Source organism: Chlamydotis macqueenii, chromosome 1, assembly GCF_036417535.1.
Source record: "Chlamydotis macqueenii isolate bChlMac1 chromosome 1, bChlMac1.mat, whole genome shotgun sequence".
Taxonomy (NCBI): domain Eukaryota; kingdom Metazoa; phylum Chordata; class Aves; order Otidiformes; family Otididae; genus Chlamydotis; species Chlamydotis macqueenii.
The window spans coordinates 17,463,444-17,485,713 of NC_141556.1; the positions used below are offsets into that span (position 1 = coordinate 17,463,444).

Genomic DNA, 22,270 nt, shown 5'->3' on the forward strand with positions numbered 1-22,270 from the left:
TTTATTGTTAATGCCTCATAATGGAACAGCATGCAGTATAAGAATGATCTCACGCTTAGAAATATGAATGTGGAAAACGATGAGGCGTGGAAGTATTACTGGTTGTCTGCTCAGTGAGCGTTCTTCATACTCACAGACTGATACAGTAGTTCTGTGTCTCATCTGTGAATGCTGACGACATATTAATGTGAAAACAAATCTATTGTCAGATAACTTGACTGTTCCCTTTGTGCACTGGATGTTAACTGCTGAACAGTAAATACAAGTACTGAGAGGGTATCACAGAATCAAATGGCTCTGTATCCCAAGTGAAAATCTGGAGCAAGTAGAAATAGTACACTGCATTTGGAGAACCTGGTTAGTCACTTAGAGGTAGGAGTTTATGTCAAAATAATTACTAAACAAAATCAACTTTGAGTTAGACCATTCTGGAAGATATTTACAGGAAGCTGTTATGGAAGGAAGTAGAAACTGCATGTTTGCAGTTCTTGAATTGATGCTTTCCTGCCCTGTAGTTGTCATGAGACTTGTTCGGTATAATATAGTCCAAGCTGTGGCTTCCCCCCCCCCCTACTTTCTATGTTGTGTCTTACTTGAGATTGATGCTAGCTAAGTAGAACTATGGAAACAATACTAACTAGATGAAACTTAACACTTCAGTGAGTTATAGAACATTCTTACAAAATGCAACTGTGAATAAACTCTGAGGTTTTAAAACAAATTACATATTTTATATGCATGTATATTTTCAATATATTTATATATTGAAAATGATAATCAGATATCACTTTTTCTTCCTTTGATTTAACAGATGTTATGAGCTGTGTGATTGTGACTGGCATGAAAACTCACGTAACTTTTAAGTATGTTGTAACGGTAGAAATCTTTGTTACATAAGGTTACAAAGCCAGAGGGAAGACAAAGTTTAATTTAAACCTATCCATTTAGCTTCTACTGTCTAATTAGACGGGAATCCTTTCCTAGTAAACCAAACTTAGGGATGAAAGTGTAATATTTTGGAAGGGAGTGAAAATAAATTTCCACTCACCACAGTGCAGTCACCCTGACTGTGGGTGAGAGTTTAGTCAATATTATTTAAACAAACTGCATTTGTTTTTTTTCCCTGTTAAACTTTCCAAATCTCACACAGAAATATACATAGGAATATGAAATTTGAGTGTGTTCTCTTATATCTAATAAGCCTCGATATTCTTTCCTGTAAATATCACTAAATAATGCCTTTTTATGGAAATCTTGTTCTTTCTCTTGCTGTAAAAACTGTAACGAATACAGAATTTAAAGTTGAGTGAATTAGAATTTTAAGTCCAGTTTTGATTTTTTTTTTTTTTTAATACAAATGCTTTCATTTTTGTATCTATGTAACCGGTTCGTAGGATTCCTATGTACAAAGATCACCCAGCATATGATATTTAAAAGCACAACAGTATTTATTGCTCTATTATAGCCTTGCAGAAGCAGTTCCTAGCATAAGCAGTTGCAGTTCCTAGCATAAGCAGTTACCAGTGTATTGTCTTCCCTTTTGTGAGAGTCTTACCAACCCAGCTAAGCCGGAGACGCTGCCGAGCAGAAGGATGATGATGAGCGGGATCAGAGCAGAGAATGGAGATAGCCGCAGCACCCTCAGGGCTGTTGTTCGTAGAGTGTGCTCTGGGTTCTTTCTCTCCCCCTCTGCGCTAAGCTGCCTCTGTTTATCCCCTCAGCAGATTCAGTGGCAGAGTACTGACCAGGTGTTGATGCATGCGTGGCCAGCGCATGCAGCAAGGCCTGCCAAGTACGTGCCCTGCTGGCTAACAGCGGTTCCCGGATAGCAGCAACATTCTGCTCAATAACAACCCTCCTAGCTCCCCTCTCCAAGGTTGCGTTCTCGCAGCTGTGTGCAGCTTGTAATTTCCCACAGTGGCCCTACAAGGACCATCACTGAGATCCCTCACACGATCTGGAATACATCTAGTGGCATTTTCTAATAAAACTATAAATAATTTGTGATTTTTCTTAGTGAAAGAAATTAACTCTTTATTGATTACATGTAAACTCTTGATGATCATGACGTTATTAGTAGTAGATCATATGTGATAGTGCTTGGACTACATTATATATGTATATATTAAGCAAAGTGTGTGTATATGCATATATACACATACAAACATGTATATGCAGATGATCATATGATCATACAGTTCATCAGAATGTGGTGTGTGCACGTGAGTATCCATTTTTGGGAGTGGTTTTATTTAGCTCTGTGTTACAATGAAGATTGTGTGTTTACAGAGGAGTCTTGATTCAATGACAGTAGTAGCCTGGGAAACTGCTTTGGGCTCTGTATGTTGGTTTTGTGGTTTTTTTTGGTTTGTTTTGGTTTTTTTTGTTTTGTTTTTTTTTTTTTTTTTTGTTTTTTGTTTTTTTGTTTTTTTCTTCCTCTCCTCCAGAGTTATAGTGAAAATAGACTAAGGTGTAGAACTAGGTAACAGGCTCCAAGCTAAGATTTGTAGTGGGCGATGAAGGGACAGGTAGCTATTCTGTTGCAGCTGGCTCACTCTCTGTATGTGTGTGCGTGGTGTTGTGGTATGTGTGGATTGTTTTGTGTAAGATTCACAGATAGTTGGGTTTTGTTTGTCGTCATAAATTGGATTGATGGATAGTAGTCTTGGAGACATTTTAGCAAATATTTCTGTCCATTTCTACATGTAGTAGTGCTAGTTTTGCTTGGAAGTAGTACAGTAGTTCTGTTGACTTTGTTTTCTTGATATAGTTCTGCATGTTGTTAAAAGAGATGTGACAAGTCCTTTCAAAGCAATATAAAAATAAGTTAATCTGTGGAACTGAAACAGTGTCATGCACATTTTCAACTCAAGTCTTTTCTATTATAACGTGAGAAATCAACATAGACTAAGAACACAAAGTAATACGAATGACCTTGAAATCCTTTCAGTCACACTTGAATAATGATTATGTTATAAAGACAGTGTAAAATGCAATGTTAGTCTTGTATGTCAACTAAAGGTTGTGAAAGAGTGTGTTCTTTCACAAGAAAACTCTCAAAAAGATGGATTATGGATATAAACTTGGAAATGAAGATTATCTTAGCCATCGAAGTCCACTAATAGATTTTGGAGTTGGGTTTGGTCCACAGGTTGGATATTGTGAAGTTGTGGAAGTAGGTAGGTTCTATCAACTACAACAAATTACAAAATAATATATCAAGTGTAGTCTGCAATCAGGATATGAATCCAGTAGTAAGTATTGCATAAATACATAGTGACAGAACCATTCTCAAAGTTTCTGTGTACAGTTTTGTTCAGCAGATACTTACCTTCACAAATAATTAGAGCAAGGCACAATTTGAGGGACACAAACTAGGAAAGGAAAGGAAAAGAAACAAACCCAGAATTCTCAGAATACAAAGGAATTAAATATTTTAGGTTACTTAACTGTTATTTATTAATAAAGAGCCTATTTCCATGGCTCAAAAGTGCCCTTAACTCATTTTTTAATGTTTTGTAGAGCTGAACTAATAACTTCACTCTTGTCATTTATAATTGCCCTTGAAGGTGTTCCGAGTCTTCCCTTAAACCCTCCTAACACACTTTACTTCTCTGTCCTGAAGGCATTTCTGTAGTTTGCATAGTAAACAGATGCAAATCATACGCCTTTTTTCCATTTGGCTCTTTTTATATGACTATTGCTATGATGTCAGGGAGGTGCCCCAGGCAGTTGGGGCAATCCCAGGCACAAATAAAGGCTGGGTGAAGAATGGAACGAGGGCATCCCTGAGGAGAAGGACTTGGAGGTGTTGGTTGAAGAAAAGCTCAATGTGAGCTGGCCATGTGTGCTTGCAGCCCAAGAAAGCCAACCGAATCCTGGGCCGCATTGAAAGAAGCGTGGTCAGCAGGTCGAGGGAGGTGATTGTGCCCCTCTACTCTGCTCCTGTGACACCCACCTGGAACACTGCATCCAGCTCTGAAGCTCCCAACATAAGAAGGACGTGGTGGATCTGTTGGAGCGAGTCCAGAGGAGGGCCACGAGGATGATCAGAGGGCTGGAGCACCTCTTCTATGAAGACAGGCTGAGAGAGCTGGGGTTCTTCAGTCTGGGAGAAGACAAGGCTCTGGTGAGACCTTATAGTGGCCTTCTGGTACCTAAAGGGGGCCTACAGAAAAGATGGGGAGAAACTCTTCACCAGATGCTGTTGTGATAGGATGAGGGGTACTGGTCTTAAAAGAGAGGGAGATAGATTCAGATTAGACATGAGGAAAAAAATTTTTGCAATGAGGATGGTGGAACTCTGGAACAGGTTGCCCAGAGAGGTGGTGGATGCCCCATCCCTGGAAACATTCGAGGCCAGGTTGGATGGTGCTCTGAGCAACCTGATCTGGTTGGAGATGTCCCTGCTCCTTGCAGGGGACTTGGACTAGGTGGCTTTTAAAAGTCCCTTCCAATTCTAACCGTTCTATGATTCTGTGCTTCTATGACTTATGGGTCTGTGGGGGACCTATGCTGGAGCAGCCTGTTCCTGAAGGACTGCACCCCATGGAAGGGACGAATGCTGGAGCAGTTTGTGAAGAACTGCAGCCTATGGGAAGGACCCATGCTGGAGTGGTTCGTGGAGGACTGTCTGCTGTGGGAGGGACCCCACACTGGAGCAGGGGAAGAGTGTGAGTAGTCCTTTCACTGAGGAGGAATGAACATCAGAGACAATGTGTGATTCACTGACTGCAATCCCTATTCCCCATCCCCCTGTGCTACTCGAGGGGAAGAGGTAGAGAAAATTGGGAGTAAAGTTAAGCCGGAGAAGAAAGGGGGAGTGGGGGGAAGATGTTTTGAGATTTGCATAAGATTAGATTTTAAGACTTGGTTTTATTTCTTAATATTCTACTCTGTTTTGATTGCTAATAAGTTAATTTTTCCCCAAGTAGAGTCTTTTGCCCATGTCAGTAATTGGTGAATGATCTTTCCCTGTCCTTATCTTGACCCACAAGCTTGTCTTTATATTTTCTTTCCCTTGTCCAGCTGAGGAGAGCAATGATAGAGTGGCTCTAATGGGACCCTGCTGTCCAGCCAGGGTCAACCCACCACACTCAGTTTCTACAGAAATGTTACTTCTGAGTATATGAATTGTGCTGCAGGAAGAGGTGTTAAACAGCCCTGACAACATGCCTTCAAGTATTAATAAAATGCGAAGGATGGGGAAATAATCTCATAAAGTTAACGTTACAAAATGAAAGCCGCTAAACGAGCGGAGACATATTATGGCAAGAAATGTGGGCTGGTAGAAGGAGCCTGTTGTAAGAAGCGGTTTTGGTTGGAGAGGGACTTGAGGACTGACCCCTGTCAATTAGATCACAGTGAGGTGTATGGGGTGTTTGTTCAGGAAGCAGGATAGGATTAGAGGTAGCTGTGCACCTGTGTTTAGTAGACAACTGCAGAGTAGACTGTAGAGCCTCTGTGTCTTTGTAACCTCCCACTCCTGGTGCTGCATATGAGGTTATTCAGAGAGAAAAAATTACAGTAGTTGTTTTGTGCAATCGAGCTGTGCTTATTCTTACCTTACAGTCAATTTAATGTAGATTCACTTCATTTCAGGCCTTGTCTTTCCTTGTAATGAACCTTGGGTTACTGAAGGAAGATGGGCTCTGTGTTTGCAGAATCTTTTGCAAACAAATGGTTGCTTTAAGGGGAGGGGAGGGGATGGCATGAGACTTTAAGAAAACAGTGCAGGGTGGATGTCTCTGAGAAGAAATTTCTTTCCTTCAACAGATCACTGTTTACTTATTTGAGAGAGATAATACTACTGTTTCTATCAGGTTTCCAATTTAAGTTTAATTCTATTAAATTTGTTAGACTTGTGTTTTTAAGTGGCCTTGTACAATGTTTTAGGAAGCTGTTTGCTGTGCAAACACAATATAAACAAACTATGTAGATAAAATCAGACTGACTTATAACAACAAACAAGTTGTCTCATACTTGGAACTTCAGCAGAGCAGTTATATGATGAGTTTTGTAATATCAGTTTAAAGAATAGCTTACTGAAGCATTTCCTTAACTTCCTCTTTATCTTCAACTCAACTAATTTTCTGCCTTTTTTTACACACATAGCTAATGAGTATGTAATTGGATGTCACAAACATGTTTATTTAAATTGAACAATAACCAGCAGTAAGCTTGGTGTACTGTGTTCTCTTGATTTAATAAAATTTCATAACATTGTAATGCTATAGTTATGCAACATAACTATGATAGAATATAGCACATGAATATAAATTTTTTCGAGTCAAAACAAATAATTTCTTAAGATGTGAAGTTGTTCTGTATGTCTAGGTGACTATACTTAATCACAATGTATTCCAAGTTTGAACAAAATAACATATTAAAGTTTTAGCATACTACCTTGGTAAAAATAATAGAAGGCCCTGTGAAAGCACTCATGAAAATGGTAAAGCCTTCCTATCTTAATTTATTCATATTGCTGTATCCTATATTTGCCTTCAAAAGCTCTGGGTTTTTTGCACTTTTAAAAAAACTCATCTGTTTCTCTTACTCATTCTAAAAATAAATCTCTGAAAGAAAACCTTTCCAGAGAGTGCCACAAGCTGCTAAGTGGGGTGCTGTCTCTTAGCCAGTCCTTTGCAACAGAAGTAGTAGATAACGTTGTGAGGTCTTACAGAACACATAAAGAATAGCTGAACCTTTAATGGTAAAAAATAATTCTGTAATTTTACAGGAATTACAAACAATGTGATCTTAGATTATCTTATAACAGTAGCTGGTTGCCTCTGTGTACTATAATAAAATAATTCTAGGGTGATTCTCTAAAAGTGAAATTTAGAAAGAAAACCTGTTAGGTATGTTCTTTTTTCACACCATAGTGACCATCTGTGTTGTTGCAGTATCTTGAAAAGTAGCGTTTTCTCATTTGTACTTGCAGTTGTTTACATATTCTGGATGTATATTAAACCTGATTAAACATAGTAATTATATTTTATTTATGGTTCATAAATATAGAAGTCTGTAACAGCAATCTGTTATGTCCTTTAAACTGTTTGTCAAACTGAGGTTATTGAAAAGTTTCAAGAACTTTACAAAATGCATTAATTGAAATTATCTTGATTAATTTTGTTCTCAGCCTCATTAATTTATCTGCACTGAACTGCATAGCAATTTATCTCTATGCTCCTAGTTCATCCATGTCATTTATAATTTTATTGCCCCCTGCAGTTTTGAATTATCTGTAGTTGATCATGTTAGTGCTTATTCTTCTTCCAGTTCATTGATAAATAGTACAAAGTGAACATGTGTCCTACTGCTGCTTCATGTGACATGCCGTTAGTCATATCTGTCTTTTCAAACTATTATCACTGAAAGATGTCATCCCTGATTCCTGTTCTGTTCTAGTTAGCTTGTTATCTGCAAAATGTGCTTGCCTTTTCAGCTAATAAACAAGACTAATCAAAATAGGTTAGTACTATACTAGTAGGCTTTGGAACATCTTTTTTTTTTTTTTTTAAATTAAAAGTCTTCTGAAAGAAATTGGTGCTAAATATCCATAAATAATTCCTTATATTAATTGCTTTTTGCAGGATTAGTATTTTGTCTTCCTGTTTTCTATGACTTGGTCTCGTAACTTGGGGTTTCAGGTAATAGTCAGCATTTATTCTCATTACTGCTTTAGTTGGATATTTCAATTTAAAGGTATTATTTTATTATTTTGCATTGTAGCTAGGTGATAATAGGTTCTTGAAACAATTCTGAGAGGATTTTGCATAATTCGTCTCCATGGGATGCATTTATCTTCTTTTGTAAAGATATTTGACATAGTAGTCGCTGCATTACATAATAACTGTTCATGTTTTTAACTGGTCCAACACAGAGCAAACTAGTCTTTATTTTTTTCTTTTCTAGTTAACTTTTTCTTTCCTTCCAATTTTTCTTTGTTTTCTGTACGTTCTCTGATCTCAGGCTTTCAGTATTTTGTGAATGTTTTTCAGTTCCTCTTTTATGCCCCTTTATCCTAGTATTCAAAATATCAGTTAAAGTAGTTAATTTAATTATTTGAGACTGAAAGGCAGATAATGTTGTCAGCATATATCATATATATTAGAGGAAAATTATTTTTTTTGCCAAATTTATTTTTTCAACGAAAAAACAAGGAAGTGTTATTATAGAAGTTACAATTCCTTTAAAATGAACATTGGTTCATTTTTGTTACTACATGTAATATTATAGTCTAGCGAGGAAAAAGCAAATAACTTTATAATTTTCTCTTTGGGATACATTGGTGCAGATATAGAAGCCATATGCCTCTGCCTCATAATGTTTAGAACTGTGCTAGTTGTATCTTTTTCCATTTGATTGATCTGAAAACATAAATATCTGCATCAGTCTCACTTGTGTGTCTCATACACATAGTTGTAGATTTTGCGTGCCCTAATATTTAAACAATTCTTGGTTGTAGTGAAAGGCTGTACATTTATACTTACTTTCTTTTACTCTCACAGTAAAACCAAGGATTGTGTAAATCTATTTCTTGTTCAGACAGACATGAGAATATATGGTAATAGAAAAGCTAAAATATATTTTTTCACTGTCCAACTTGACTGCAATTTAATGTAGACTCTATAATATTAGTTTTTAGATTTAGCATTGTTTTTTTGAATGTATGGTATCAGATATCAACTGCCTGGCATCATATAGATTAATGCAATTTGAATTGTAAGCTTCAGCTGGTTTCAAGAGCAATTGCTACTGAATTGCATGATGTCATTGTTATACAGTTACGGTATTCTTTGGGACATATGAAACACGTATGTTTTGATTATACTTTATGAAAACTACTCAATCAAGAAATACTTTCTGGAAGTGAATGGTCAACAATTAGTATCATAGAATGGCTTGGGTCAGAAGAGATCTTCAAAGATCGTCTAGCTGACATCTTTCAGTCGATCAGGTTGCTCAAAGGCCTATCCAACTGCATCTTGAACGCATCCAGAGATGAGGCATCCACAACATCTCTGGGAGACCTGTTCCAGTGCCTCACCCACATGATAAAAATTTCTTCCTTACATCCAATTTAAGCCTCCCCACTTTCAGTTAAAACTGTTAATCCTTGTTTTGTTGTGCCAGGCTCTGGTAAAATATGTCTCAGTCTTTCTTATAAGCCCCCTTGAAGTACTGAATGCCTCTGGTCTTCCTAGAGCCTTCGTTTTTCCAGACTGAACAACCCCAAATTTCCCAGCTTTTCCTCATAGTAGAGGTGTTCCATCCCTCTGATCATTTTTGTGGCCTTCCTCTGGACTCACTCTAAGGTCCATGCCTGTCTTGTGCACTCTGGGTGGGCTCTCACAAGTAATGGGATAGAATCACCTCCCTCGACCTGCTGGCCACGCTTCTTTTGATGCAGCTCGGGATGTGCTTGGCTTTCTGGGCTGCAAGCACACACTGCTTGCTCATGTCTGATTTTTCATCCACCGGTATCCCCAAGTCCTTCTCCTCAGGGCTACCCTCAGTTCGTTTGTCCCCCAGTTGGTATTGATATTGGTCATTGCCCTGACCCATGTGCAGGACCTTGCACTTGGCCTTGTTGAACCTCATGAGATTCATATGGGCCTATTCCTCAAGCCTGTGGAAGTTTCTCTGGATGGCATCCCTTCCCTCAAGAGAATGAACTGCACCACTCAGCTTGGTGTCATCTGCAAACTTTAGTAAGGGTGCACTCAATCCCAATGTCTATGGCATTGATGAAGATATCAAATAGTATTGGTCCCAGTATGGACATCACTCATTACTGGTTTCCACTCTGAGTGGAGCCAATGACTGTAACTCTTTGGAGGTGGCCATCCTGCTAATTCCTTATCCATCTAACAGTCCATCTATCAAATCCATATCTCCAATTTAGTGGCAAGAATGTTGTGGGGAACTCTGTCAAAGAGCTTGCAGAAGGAAGTTGGAATCAATAGCTTCAAGTAGAAAAAAAAGTATATTTGTATTCTTTTCTTTAGCAAGGATTTGTTAATTTTAACTTAAACAAAGACTCTTGTTCCAAGTTCCAAACACCCCCTTTCTCTGAATTAAGTTTTTACTGAAAAAAAAAAAAAAAAAAAGACTGAACAGCTACAAATCCTATTAACAAGCAAAATAATCTTCCCATTTTCTCAGTTCTGAAAAAGGATCCTGTACCCTAAATCTTTGCCTGTTGTTTTGGTCGTGAGCTTTGATATTCAAGTATGACTCAATGAATGAGTGAATATGGGACATTGTGGACTACACTGAAGAGCCCTAATTCTGGGCTTCTGGACTTCTTTCAAGAAATACTTGCCTATAAATTGGGCAACTGTTATCTGATTTTTGCTAATATCAATTGCAGCAGCGTAGCATAGAGAGTGAAACTGTCTTTTTGTGCTGAAGCCCACAGGGAGCATTGTAGGTTAAACCCTTTGATCTGAACACCACTCAAAAAGAAATGTGCTCTTAGTCTCTTAGTACAGTCTTTAAATCTCCCATGTTATACTCATAGCAATAGGTTACTTTCAGCAAGATGTGGAGTTCTAAACTAATTCTCTTTCCAAATGCGTTTGGATATAGAGCATTATAGGGGGACAGTAACGTCAGCTGATGTTAAGGGGTTACTGTTTAAAAAAAAAAAAAATCTAAAATTATCATCCAAATTCCTGTGTACAGACAAAATTACCTTGGTAGTTACCACTAACTGTTCATCGAAAAAAAAGAGAATTAGACAGCATTCTGCTAAAAATTGCAGTTCTGAGTTGCCTGTGGTAGTCACAGACTCTGTGAGGGAGCAGCCTCGCCTGCTTCCCACACCATTGTGCAGATGGTGCAACAGAGGAGGAACTTACTAGGAATGTAACCAACAAAGCTATTGAGAACTTTGAACTTCCTGTGGGCCCTGAAGCTCGTGAACGTCAGGTTTAGCAATTTACATGTTGTAGTGAGTGGCACATCCTGCTTGTAAGTCAGTTTACCAAGACTCAAGGAGATACCCTGTATGTTTTCTTGCCACCCTCTCTGGTACTGTTAAAAAATAGAAATGTAATTCATGGTTAGTGATTTCATTTGCAATAACTTGTATTTGTGCATCTCTTGAGAAATTGGCTTAATAATCTTTCTGTAGATGTTTTTTGCCTTATTGTAGGTGTTAAGTGTAATCTCCAGAAAATGGGTTGATACTTTGTCCGTCTGATTTCAGCTTCATTTTATAATGAAAAGAACCAGAACCTGAATCATAGTGTGAAATTTTCATAAGATTCCCTGATCTTGCCAATACTTTCTGAAACATCAGTACAGTCTGTTAAATATGTCTCCTTTGCAGGATAGCATTCTTCACACATGCAAACAGATTATGATCTGATTTTTTTAATGTAGTATAACTGGAAATCGTTTTGCAGCTTCAAACATAACTCAAAAGAAGCATCCTTTGAACTTATAACTTAATGGGTTTGGGTTTAGAAAATGCCTAGAAGAAAGACAAAATTGTTATTAATTTTCCTGATTGCGAGATGTATCTGGATAATTATTTAAAAAAATACTTAAACTTTCTTTCAGTGAAGTCTTGCATTTAAAATTTATTACTATGTGTACTGCCTTTTCATTATGAAAGCCTAATACCTATTAAGATTGTTATGTTTACCAGCTCAAGCTGGAACAGAGAATGGTGTAAATACAAGGTGGAACCATTGTAGTGGTTTGAGAAATACGTGAAAGAAGGCTTAAATATAAGAAGTGTTTTCTGTGAAAATGTGAAAATGTACTTCCCAAGTTTGAGTCCAGAACTGGAAGATGAAGTGTGTGTATGTGTATATATATATAAAAAGCAGTTATTGTCTGGGAAGGTAGTCACAGTGGAACACATTTCACTGTGTGTGTTTGTGCTATACTGCCTTCCTGATACTGTTTATTAGTTAGATATGCCCTCACATGTGTTTTAGCAGTAATGGATGTCTGTTCTGGAGATACAATGCAGGTGCGCAGTTGACCAAGAAAACCTTACATACATTGGAGGTTACAGGAATTTGATGCGATATAGAGGTGGGAAATTAGGGAAAAACTTTTAAACCCGTTGCTGAATGTTGAGAAAAATTGTAGCTCTTACTGCTGTAACTATGAATCTTTATTCCAATGATTGTGTTGGAAATGTTATGTTCAGTTTAAGTATAGATGAGGCTCTTTGACAACTAGGTGTTTGTTCTTGGTTAATGCTGGCGATTAACATGAGAGTAAAGGATTTCTTACTGTATGTACTAGCAGTTTTTCATTTATATGAGCTGTGAGCTAAGTTCAGCTTCTCTGCTTCCCTTAGTGCTTGACCATAAACTTAAATTCAGTCTTGTTTCCTGTCTTTCCAAATCCCTGAAACATTTAGGAGGAATGCACTGCAGTCCCAGTAGTCTCACTTAAAGTTGGTTGGCAGACATTAGCTCTCCTTAGAGGCAGGAAATACTAAAACGTGAGATACCTGAAAGTGGCATAGAATTCACTATGTTAATACTAACAGAAAGAGCCAAATTCAGTAGTTGAAAGGCAATCTGTAAACTATTTCGGATGACCAAGTCAATTCATTCATTTTGCAAGAATGTCTGCTTTTTTATTTGACTTTTCCAAGCTCAACTTTGCCTGCCTATGGAGGAAATAATCCAAGGGCAGAAGTGTAGCTCATTAGATGTATTCCATGCAAAAGTCTTCACCCGATCAGGATTCTCTTTATTCTGTGCATCATGGAGTTTATCAGCAGCTTTCCTCCTAAGCCAAAAATATTGAGGGAAATTACAAAAAGAAAGGAACTATTTGCTTTTCTTTTGTGGTAAATAAACGCACGTTATAGATAGACCTCTGGTTTTGGTTTTTTTTTTTTTTTTATTTTAATAAGGGAAGCTCTAAAGTGATAGTTCTTGTGAATAATTGCATGAATTCTGTGGCTTGGAAATCTAGACATGTATCTATTAATCTGGATTATTTTACTTGTGCCTTTCTTGTACTATAGTTTCACTACGAAGGACCGTTGTTGGTTAGATTGCATTTTTGAACGTAGATATTGCAAGAGTGGTTTTTTTAAAGTCTGCTTATGTAATTTCTTTTCTAGGAGTCTTTTCTTAATAGCATGAAGTTTTACTGTTACAGTAAGTAAATTTATGCCTTAGTTATTTGTTGCAAATGCATATGAATATTTTTAAAAAGGTATGGGCAGATGGAACACAGCTGACATTGACTGAAAGTAAATAATTATTACTTGGCTGATTAGTTTAAAACTTAATTTTTCTTGTGGTTGGTCAGCAGACTGCAAAATTCCATCTTCTTTGCAAACTGGAGAAACAAATACTGTTATTTTTAACTAAGTGCGAGAATTATCTCCTTTAGCTAGCTGGTACTGTAAGTGGTATTTCCTATTTTCTCTATTTCTGTATAGAGAGATACCTTAGTTCTACTTGGAAAGTTTGTTAGTGACTGTATGAATGGCTTTAAGTTAAAAATGAAAATGGTTGATGATGTACAGAAATTGAGTATTGCAGGAGAACTATGTAAAACTATAATGTCACTCAAAATCTTCTGCCGGCATAGTTGTTGTCCATTACTTGGTGTCATAATTTACGTTATTGGCTTCACTTGTTCCAATTCTTTCTTAGCAGTTTTATTACTCTTCCTATTGCCTTAGTTTTCCTTTTATTCTAGTCACTTGCTTTCTCATACCTTCTAACACTAACCTCATCTACTTCTGCTTTTCCATCTTTTGTTGTGAAGTAGCAGACAAGGTGTACTTTCCTCCTTTTTTTTTATAGCAAAGGTCCTGAAAAGGATCTTACCTTGTATTTACAACATTGGATTGGACTTTGTTTTCTGTTTTCTGCATGCATTCAGAATAACTCTTTGTTCCATTGAGAAGATTAAGGGCAGTGTTTGCTTGAAAAAAAATTTAATGAAGTGCCTAACAGCGCTATTATTCATTTTGGAAACCAGTTGCTATGGTTGCCATAGTAATAACAAACCCTCTGTTAAAGCTATTTTCTATATGTACTGCCTGTATTGTAACACGCTGTTGGGGGAGCTGCAGTTCCATGAATCTGTGCCCTTGAAAGAATTTTCCAGCTTTGTGTAGTTAAATTGCCCAAGGAATTTATGTTATAGGAACATAAAACACGTAAATCTAGTTTATCCTATCTATCGTGGAGTTGTTCATGCAGGCCATCACTTCATGTAGCTGTTTACAGTAATCTCAATGAAATAACAGCTGTATCAGAAATGAATAATGCATACAGAGAAATTTTGTACTCCTTTAATATTTCTTGACTTATTTTTTTATTTATTTGTAACTGATAGAATGATGAGCTTGTAGTTCAAAGAAAAATACTTGTAGACTTGGTTGTTTCCCCTCGTGCTTTAGGTGTAATGGGTAATAGCTCTGGTAATAGCTCGTGGGGTTAGAAAGCTGGTAAATTAATGGCATGTTTTCTTTGTAGAATGCCTCATGAAATATTTATGGAATATGAAGAATCTTTAAATCTAAGGCAGTAAAAGGATACTGTCCTAAGGTTTCTTTTAGAGTAATTACTTTAAACATTCTTCTTCAGAGAGAAGAAACATATATTTGAATGTATTGTAGTAAACTAGATAAAACAAGTTCTTCCAGAGTGAAATGAATTATATCAATTTGAAGCATTTATGTACCACATTATCTCTTCATAATAAGATATCCTAATCCAACAATGTTTCTGAAAAAAAATAGATGCTATCTTCTAAGCAGAAGTGACAGTTGGCTAGTGTAATCAAGTGGAGATATTTTTAGTCTAACATCTATGGGGATTTATAAATATTTTGATACTATTGGTCACAGAATTGCGTAAAATAATGAGACAATTGAAAGACAGAGTAGCAATTAAAGTACAAAGTGTTGCTTCAGAAAGTATCCTTTCAGTCTGGGAAAGGGTTTATAGACAAAATTTTGCAAATACTGCTCTTGGATCTGGCTAGTTTAATTTCTGAATCAGTAGGTTAAACTTAATTCTACGCTCACATTTTTAGCAAGTGATCATCTCTGTGATAAGAATGTTTTACAAATTCTCAGTTTCAAAATAATTGTTCTGAAGTTTTAAGAAAAAGCTAATTATATTGAAACAAGGATATTTTTTGCAGTGCTATCTTGGTTGAAAATGTGTGTCTGATTTGTACATGGTATTAAAATTCCTTTGTAGAAATCCTGTGCTGGGGAGCATGTTCTCCAGCTCATAACTAGGACATATAATTCCTTGGGAAATCTGCAAGGGGAAGGACTTAGTATAATGAAAATAAATTGGAATTATGCGTCGACTAGGGAGAATGTAACACTTCAACCAGTGACAAATAGTTTAATGGTTAAATATTAAATAGAGGACAAGTTTCAAATATAAGTGCAAGTACACTTCCTTGTTATTCTGAAAGTCTTGATGGAGGATTAATTTCTTGTAACGCCTTGGTTTAAAGTGTCGCAAACTATGCGGTAAGCATATATAGTCCAATAGGTTTTTACAAGATGGCGATTTTCAAGTTTGAAACCTTCACACCTATGCTTGTATACTGCTATGTTCTATACAATAAAAATGAATAAACTTACTGTGTGGTTGGAGTCTATTTGTACTCTACACAGCAGAAATGTGCTAACTTTAGATTTCTTCTATATTTGTCCCTGATTTCTTTATTTCCTGTTTGGCTTTATTAAAAACAAAGTTGAGAACACTCTAATAGCCATGGACTAATTTGAGGAAAAAAGGCATGACCATGGCATCATGGTTATGGAAATGCTGTCAATATAAAAAAAAACAACCCAAAATCAAAACCCAAACAAAATAAAGCAAAACAAAACAAGAAACCTGAAATAAAAACAAAGCCCTCAGCACTTTAATAAGACAAGTCTTTTCTTCAGAACTGTTGTGAAGGAGTGTCAGTGTGGCCAAGACTGTTGTGAAAGAAAGCAGGAGATAACAAAGCTGTGAAGTTCAGATGAGCATTTATTTGGAAGAAAAACTAGAATTCAGCCTGTTTTTTTAATGTAAAATATTAGCCATTCGTACTGCTGTGTAAACCATTATAGACATCAGCGTAGAGGAAATGGGTAATTACAAGAATTCTTCTATTTTCCCCAATTATAGTTGCATTTGGATAAGTGCTCTAGGGACATTCCTCTCAAAGAAGTAATATCGAGTAAATTGGATTTTGTATTCATCCTTTACCTTAATTATCAACAATAATCAATAAGTAAAAATGTTTCAGAAATTAAATATAACCTGCACCTAGACTCTTTATTTTGACCGTTGGGTACCTTTCCTGCACTTGTTGTTGTATAGACAAATTTTTTGATCGTTCTTTTACCATTCTACTGATCTTCCTTACTAAAGATGACCTGGAATAAGAGTAGAGTGCTTAGGTGAGAGAAAGGCCCCAGTTGTACTTTCGCTTGCTGGAAATTCATCAGAGAAGGCTTGTACATTGTGTATTAATAGCAAGTAATATATATTAGGTTTGTATGAAGTACTATAATACATAGTATATAATAATTCCCCTTCTTTTGGGTGCTATACCAAACTTCATACTAAAAAAATGTATTAAAAATATATATATATATAAATAAATAAATTCTTTTTACCAAAACTTCAAGGGCTAAAAATAAGAGTCAAACAGCTGGAGTATTTTGATATGCAATACAGCTCCAGCCGTCATCGGACTTTCTGTCTTTTAATTTACCCGCTTCATTTTAGCAAGTTACTTTTGGCATCTCTTTCCATTAGTCGTCATTCATCCTTTAGTTTTGTGAATCCATTGGAATAGTCATACATGTTAGGGGAGAACAGGAAAAAAAAATCAGGAAAGGAAGGAAATGAAAACAACTGCTGGTGGACAGGTTGAAGAGAGAACAGAATTCCCCATACAGAAAGCTGACAGAAGTTAGAAAAGTAATGCTAGTTTTTCCATCCTCTCTCTATCTCTCTGCCTGCTCTTTGGTAAGATGTAACGTGTGGCTGTAGGTGAGAACTATCCAGTCTCTTTGAAGCTGTAAAATGGGTTCCAGGTTTGGAGCTTCTGTGGCCATCAGGAGCTGTGTGGGGCTGGTGACAGCTTTTGAGGCCGGACACTTGGACACCTACAGATAACCCAAGGCATTCTTCTTTCTTGGATGCCAGAAAGGATTCCGTACCAGATATTCTGTGAGCTGACATCTTGTCCTGATTTGCATCATGTCAGGGCTGTTTCCAAAAGCAGCGTATCATACCTGTTTTCTAACAATGTTTTGTCAAGTGTCTTATTTGCTTCTGGTTTTATTTTTTTTTTTTTGGAAAGATGCTGTTTTTAGAGATGTAATAAAATAGTTTTTTCTTTGTGTGACATCTTGGTGGATTTATTTGCTCTTAAGTCAACATTCTGACCTCTATCAGGCATTTAATATGTTTTTGTAGCTCTCTTGTGTTCTCAACAAAATAATGTCAAGCTATTTCTTCACTTGAGCATGTTGTGTGTTACATATGGGTCCAGTATGGATCTTCTTTTTAAAGAGTATTTTTATCATGTGTTATATGGAAAAAATTCAACTTTAAATGGATTTTGCTATTACAAAATACTGTAGAATGTGAATGTACTTAGCGCTTCTCAGTGGGAAAGTTAAGTATTTGGTAGGAAACATGGGAGGACAAGGGAGGAACCAGGTGTTGAAAAGAAAAGCTAATGAAAATTGGATAAAAACAGTGTGATGCTAGGACAACTTACAGAGTAGAAATTAGTATTTTAATTTTGAGGTAAAACCATAAGACTGATTTCACCCCCCTCAGCTCTTTTTTTTTTTTTTTTTTTTTTTAGTTAACGTTCATGTGTCTCAAGGTAACCTGAGGACTTGAATGCAAGTATTTCAGTTATGTGTTATCATTTGATTTTATGAAGTGATCTGGTGGGTCGTTTATAAGAATAAAGCCCATCTTAAAAACAGTAATAGGTACACTTGCTGTAGGAGTTATGCATATATTTCAAATAAAATATACATCTAATTCATGTATTTTAACAGTATTATTAGAACAACTTCACCGACAATCTTTTACATATATCTAAAATGATACTCTATGTATATGCTTCAATTTGTTCTTGCCTCTCTTGTCACCAGAAGTATTTTTATTTTACTATAGTAGTGCTAGACTAAGTCTTCTAGGAGCGACTTTTTTCCTGCTTTTATAATTGCTTTTGGGAAGGGCCGGGTTCTTGGTTTTCTTTCCTCTTGTTTTGGTGTTGAACTGTCAGAGGAAAGCATGATGTGAATTGATGCTTTAACAGCAGCAATGTGCAAGGGCCAGGCCGTATGCTTTTAGGTTGGTAGTCATGAAAGCTTCCTACTACAGCCACTAAGAGTTTTTGTGTATCCTCTTTCAGTTGTAATGTGTCCTGTTTGTCACTGGCAAAATGCTAGTTGAGGTCACTGTAGTGAAGAGTTAGGGTCAGAATTGTATATGATTTTTGGAGTAGTCTGAGATCCTGGAATTTTGGAGAACTGTGGTACAGGACAGTAGCCAGTGGTGGGGCAGAAATAGAATTGTCGCATACCTCGGGCTAATGGGTTGTTGCTTAACTCTCAGATATACAATCACCTGTCTATCTAACAGTTTCCATACTGAAACCAATTACTGTACCACTTATGAAAGCAAAAACAGAAACAAAAGCCTTCAGAAATATTCAGAAGGAGAAGGATCCTGTATGACATGACAATGGAGTAGAGGAGGTTATTAAATACAATAGGACATTATTAGATACAGTCTAAAATGTAAAGTTCTGTATCAAATAAGGAGAGAAGAACAGAATATAAATCCTATCAAGCTAGATGCATGGAAGCACTTCTAAAAGAAAATTTGAGAAACAACTTGCAAAAGGTATAAAAACTAATGTTAAATGCTTTTAATCAAATATAAAGAGAAGGAGCGTTGCCAAAGATTCTGTAGGCCCAGCAGACAATCCAGATGTAAATAGAGCACCCAGAGAGGATAAGATAGAGGAACATAAATAATTATTTAATTTCTGTTCAGCATTCAAGAATGTAGGAAGATATTCAATCCCAAATCCTACATTATGGAAAATTAGTCAGAGGATCTGTTTCAAATAAGTGTTACATTGTAAAACAAAGATGTTTTATCCTTTGTGTGCATTTTTACTTCTATGTCCAGTGCTGAGATTTTCTTCCAGAAAGGGCAGTCCTCTGAAACAGAATCCCATAGGATGTGAATGTTATTGTTTGGAATTACATGACAGCTCAAGCTATCTTTAATTAAAGGAAATGTATGTTCGTTGCAGAATAGTGTCAGGAATGAAAACTTTTATTTCTCTTGAAACTTGCCAAAGTAAAACATTATTCCTCCTTTCACTTTAATTTTCAAAGAATGACTGCTTAGTCCAGTGAGTCGTACCAGTAGTTGTTTATATTTAGCCTAGAAGCAGGGGCTTCATTTGAAATAGTGCCTTAATTTAAATTAACTTTGTCAAAACTGACTTTGTTTGGTCCTCAACATAAAAGGAAAGCTCAGCTGCAACACAGGATAGAAGTTTTACTAGAATAAGCTATATTCCGCTTTGTTTGCATGGTTCCTATCTTCGGCCTTAACTGAATTACTTAAGAGTAAGTGCAATTTTTGTCCTGGATGATTTGTCACTGATTTAATCATATGCTCCACATTTCTGATTCTGACAGTATATTTGCATATTTTCTTGGTTTATGCTTGCTTTTTCTTTTTTTTTTTTATTTTTATTTTTTTTTATTTCCTTCTCTTTACATGGGTTGTTTTTAGAGGTTGGTACCCATGTTTGTGCATAGAGTCCTATTTGGATCAAATTGAGGAAGGAGAAAAAATCTAGTAAGGTGAACAATTAGGTAGAGTTCAATGGGGTATAGAGTTGAGAATGAGCAGTTGATATTACTTGAAAGTAATAAACGTAGTTTGAGTTGCAGCTTATTTTCCATTTTTTGCATATAGTACGCTTATTATATAGTTTGTAAATGGTGTGCTTGTGTATAACAGTAGCCAAAACTTGAAGCTATAACAAAATGACTGTATAAGGAAGTGATAAACTAATGCATAAGATGTTTCCGTTCACCCAGCCTACCGCACACAAATAGATCAGACAGAGCAGAGCATACTTGTTCAGAGGTACTGCCCTAGGACCGGTGGAGCACTATGATGCACAGTTGGAGGCTGCTTACTTTTGAAGACTTGGGGTCTTCGTTATTATTAATCCAACACTGGAGCTTATAATCACATTCTAGAGTGGAGGAGAAATACTTACATAATTTGTAGATTTGTTTGATTCTCTCCTTTTTTAATTAATAAACTATACAAAATATCATTTTTCTAGTGTTGTTCATATTATATGCTTACTTTGTCTTTACTCATTCCGACCAATTCCTGCCTTTTTGGCTTTTAGAAGAATATAACCAGGGATACTGTTACTTAGATTTAGTACTTGCTAGCTTGGAGATTTACTTGACATTGAATCATGGGTGGAATGGAAACTTACTGCAGATGCGTTAAGGCTGCAGGCAAATATCTAAGCTGCTGACTGCCCTGCTCGGAGGCTGAACTACCTCCCCAGGGTGTGGAGAACTACTGGTGGCAGTGTGAGAAACTGCTGAACATAACAAACAACAGTGTGAGAAGCTGACAGAAGTTACAGATAACACCCTATCGGATGCCTGGACTTCACAAGTAGTAAAGGGGGATTTGTATGAGAAATGTCTGAACAGTGGAGGGGAGCACTGGGGCCACTTGGGAAGGTGCTATTACAAGTCTAACAGTGCCTAGCCAAACATTTTAGAAATACCAAATTTGGGTATAGTTGTAGCAAAAATGGGACCACTAAGGGAATAAGTAGTTGGAGTGGTTTGTTAATTTGGGGCAGAGAAAAGGAGATACAAGGATGGTAGGAGAAGACGACCAAGTAATAGGAAAAAGGGTAAGGTATGTGACCAGGTGTTGTCCTGTTGGGCAGCTGTTGGGAAGCTTGTGCTTGATCATCACAGCTGGAGTCTGACAATAAACTAAATCTATTAAGACCGTACAAGTCAAACCTACTTTGACTGCCAGGAGGACTTAAGGGAGGAGGACTTCTTGACTGGCAAGGGGACACCTGGGTGGGTGGATCAATAACAATCCTGTTATCACTGGCTCAGTGCCTCTTCCAGGCCTGTTGTGGAACTGCAGCTCCATAACAAGATGGGTATCAAACTGTCTGATTTATGGTGCTCTGTTCATTCACTGCCGATAGAGTGAGTGGTAGTTGAGTTGCTTTTGGCAGTCATTAAGAACTTTGTAATATTAGAATTGCATCTTGTCTGATTTTGTACACTAGAAAATTGGAATTGCATGTAAATCAAATTAATGGATGCATCGTCTGCTTGCTTTGGGAAAATTGCTGAAGTTGCTATGACCTAAAACTGTAGCATATGAACTTAGAAATTTGTCTTTTAATTGCAACAGTGTTTTTGATCTCGGACATCTATTATGAAGCTGGCTGTTTCTGTTATTTGGAATGCAAAGATTTTGTTTTAACTTGAGCGTCTTGGATAAACATCTATTTAAGGCCAAATATCAAGATCTTCTAAATATGATCACTTAATAGCACGATAACATAATAAATTATTTGTTTGGGAATTTCTGTGTCCTTCATTCTGCTGCTCACCATTTCCCCTCTCCCCATCCTGAAAAACAAGTCCCTCAAAGCTCTTACTGTGAAGAATCAATCCCTGAGAGCCAAAAAGCCCATTCCAAATAGTGAAGTACTCAGACTTTTGTTCTGTTTTGAAGTAGCAGACTGCTTTTCATCTTTTCTTGATGTAAAAAAAAAACAACAAGAAAAACAAAAAAAAAATCCCATTTCTTCATTTTCACTTCAGTGGTGTCCGTCTGCTCTTTGAAACTCTCCTTAATGAAGCCTTTTCCTGTCCAGCTGTGTTCTGTACCCCAGCCTTGCTGTGTGTCGTGGTAGAGCTGTTTGCATGAGTTTTTGTGTCATAGATATTTTTGGGTTTTCTTCAGAATCCATTAGTGCCTCTTTTCCATTGTTCATGACATCCCATAGCTCTTTGACTTTAGAACTGCTTTTTGTTTTGTGTGCTCGGTGTACCAGCAGTCGGTCTCTCTGCTGTTGCATGTAATGCATGTCTCTGCCCAAGCCTAGGTTTTTATCGTGAGTGGATGGTTTTGGGTGCCATTTCCTATTTAGTATCAGTGAAATTCAGGAATCACTTATTTAA

The 22,270-nt window shown here is 36.8% G+C and overlaps 1 protein-coding gene across 1 annotated transcript in view; it reads left to right on the forward strand.

Annotated features, from left to right (window-relative positions):
- TBC1D22A (TBC1 domain family member 22A) overlaps positions 1 to 22,270 on the forward strand; it is a 188,114-nt gene that overhangs the window by 7,361 nt on the left and 158,483 nt on the right. The window lies entirely within an intron of this gene.